Raw genomic sequence first — 3,320 nt, forward strand, 5'->3', positions numbered from 1 at the left:
AAACAATCCAATGTTGTTGTATGATGTCATAAATATGTCACGAGTACTTTTACTTTTGATACTAGTTTTCTTCTCAACCGTCTGTAGTTTTACTTGACTAGAATTTAAAATGCAGCAGTTGTTTCTGAATGTGTTGTTGCTTTTACATCATGAGTAAAGAATCTGAACACTTCTTCCACCACAGACTGTGCAGTTGTTGAGGCTTTAGAGACAAGAACACAAAGACAAGTAAAAACTTCACGGAGCATTTGAAGCTTCAAACAACACCAGTAAAGAATGGAAATCTCTGTGATATCACACTGTTTGTTCACAGCAGAAGATGCTTTATTCATTAAATCAAGTCTTGATAAAAATGCTTTTAACAAAAGGTGAACTTTCATCCTTTAACACAACAACAGCAACTTTTGATCCATGTGACTAAACAGATCTAAATGTCAGTTTTAAACCACATGTGTCTAAATCGTTTGTCAATGAGCTGAAGTTTCCATCTGCTGTGTTTTATAGACATTTTTGTACCAGAGTCGTCTTAAACCCACATCAATGCTCTTGGTCTGTTTGACCTGTGAACAGAGGATGTTTAAGCAAAATATGAACATTACACAAGGATTAAACAAACCTCATCATGAGCAGTGATATCCTCAGTGGCTCCACTGAAACAGGAAATAAACGAAAAACTAAGAAACTAAATATACAAATATACTGAATGAAAAACTTGTGATGTTTGATTGGCTGATCTCTGTGGTGTCTCTCTCATTTCAACAAACTGTCTTTGAATGACGACGACTTGATGGGAGTTTACAAAACTCGGCAGTGGATCCACAGTCAAAAAGGAAAAGTCCAGCATGTAGAGGCTGAGTGAATGTGGTCTGGACTCTGTGGAGGAGAGTCATGGTTTCAGAGACACTGTAGAAGGACAGAATACCTGCTCTGTGATCCAGGTACACTCCTATTCTGGAGGACTGAGGACCTGAGACTGGAATTTTAATTTTATTGAACCAAAATTCAAAACTGTTTTGGTAACAAATAAGTACCCAAGATTTGTCATTAAATCCAAATACACATTCATGGCCTCTTCCTGCTCTGCTGACATTCTTGTATGTGACTGCTACAATAACTCCTGTCCCTCTCCACTCCACCTCCCAGTAACAACGTCCAGTCAGACTCTCTCTGCTCAGGACCTGAAACCAGTAACCAGTGAATCTGTCTGTGTGACTAGAATAAGACTGTTTTTGACCCATTAATATTACTTTTCTGTTTCCCTCAGATAATAACAGATTTTCATTTGGTGTGTTTGGATCCAGTGTGATTTCACATGAATACTTTAAGAATCCAGCTCTGGTCTTTGGTTCTGGTTGTGGATCTAACAGTAAAACATCCACTTGAGTCACTAATGATGAGATGTTTTTCCATGTCTGTCTCAGAATGTCCTGCAGTTGATCTCTGAGCTCTGACACAGCTGCTGTCACATCCCAAAGTATCTCAGAGGACGGATGTTGATGCTGGATGTATGTGTAGATTCACTGAGTTTTGACAGTGAGGGGTAGTTGTGTAGAAAGTGGTTGTGATCCTCTGTGTGTGAGAGCTGCTCCAGCTCAGCATCTTTCCTCTTCAGCTCAGTGATCTCCTGCTCCAGCTTCTCCTGAAGCTCTTTGACTCGACTCACTTCAGATTCCTGCTGGGATCTGATCTTCTGCTTCACCTCAGACCTTCTTTTCTCAATGAGACAGATCAGCTCAGTGAAGATCTTCCCACTGTCCTCCACTGTTTTCTCAGCAGAGCGATTGAGAGCCTCCACCTTCTGTTGAAGCACCTTCACATCTTTCTCTCTGTCCTGGATTCTCTGCTGGATTTGTTGTCGACTCCCTTTGAGTTCTCTCTGCCTCTCAGTCCTTTCTGCTTCAGCTGAGACTGTGTCGTGGCCTTTATGTTCATCCACAGAGCAGAGATAACAGATAAACTGCTGATCAGTACAGCAGAACATTTTCATCACCTCATCATGATGAGAGCAGATGTTCTCCTGGAGGTTCTTGGAGGGCTCCACCAGCTTGTGCTTTTTAAAAGCAGGAGATTCATAATGAGGTTGCAGGTGTTTCTCACAGTAAGAGACCAAACAAACCAGACAGGACTTAACAGCTTTCAGTTTTCTCCCAGTACAGACATCACAGGCCACATCTTCAGGTCCAGCATAGCAGTGATCAGCAGGAGCAGCTTGGAGTCCAGTCTTCTTCAGCTCCTCCACTAAAACTGCTAACATGGTGTTTTTCAACAGGACAGGTCTCGGTGTGAAGGTCTTTCTACACTGAGGACAGCAGTGGAGTTTCTTCTGGTCCTCTTCATCCCAGAAACTATTAATACAGTTCAGACAGTAACTGTGTCCACAGGGAATAGTCACTGGAACCTTCAGTAGATCCAGACAGATCGAACAAGAAAATGCTTCCTCGTCCAGCTGAACTCCTTTCTGCGCCATTTCCCCTTCAGTGATAATGACTGTCAGTTTCTCGTTTTTTGAACTGAGAGTTTGAGCTCTGATCTAAACAACATGTGTTTCTGCAGAGAATGGAGCCTTTCAGTTCCTGCACTTCCTGGTTACACCCATCTTCAAAGTGTAGATCTAAAGGGGAGGGAACAAGGAAATAAAGTGCAGCTCAGTGTGTGTGAGAGCAGAAAAGGAGGAGTTGCACTGTTCATTCATCAAGTTATTAAAGCATTTGAGCAATTTTAAAATAATGTGACAGACACACACTGCAGAAAGATGCAAAAAATGTTATATTTGTTGTAGTTATGTTTATCTTAACTTGTCCAATTACAAAACTGAGACTATACACACAGAAGAAGACTCTATGCAACAACAGGTACATTACTGAAGCTAATGAGTAACAGGGATCAGCTTAGCAGGTAACTGGGTGATGAGTGTCACGGCAAAAACTGTAAGTTTAGGAGGCAAAAGGCAGCTCACAGTCTTGGTTATGGTGAGTTTAATCAGGAAGAAGGAGAAACATGCTCAGCAGAACAGAACTACACTCCATGTTGTGTAAGGTGTCTGTGAAGCAACTCTCCAACTCACCTGTCTACCAGGTACTACTCGAATCTGTCTCTGAACCTGATAACCTGTCTGACCCCCTGGCTTCAAAAGTCTTTCTGATTATCTGAACTCTGCTTCTCTGCTTGACTGACCTGGATTCTGGATTGTGTTTCTCTCTGGCCTGGTTCAGAACTCTGATTTCCTTATGGACTTTGTTTCTTGAATGTGGACTTTGACTTGTTTAACTGCTCTGTGTCGGCTAACTGGATCTGAACCTGAGTTTTGTGAACATAGCATC

General features: G+C 41.8%; 1 pseudogene; it reads right to left on the reverse strand.

Moving 5' to 3' along the window:
* Positions 1-289: 289 nt before the first annotated feature.
* LOC137140607 (tripartite motif-containing protein 16-like) lies at positions 290-2,971 on the reverse strand (annotated as a pseudogene).
* Positions 2,972-3,320: the final 349 nt, after the last annotated feature.

The sequence above is a fragment of the Channa argus genome, chromosome 14 (assembly GCF_033026475.1).
Source record: "Channa argus isolate prfri chromosome 14, Channa argus male v1.0, whole genome shotgun sequence".
NCBI classification, from domain to species: Eukaryota; Metazoa; Chordata; class Actinopteri; order Anabantiformes; family Channidae; genus Channa; species Channa argus.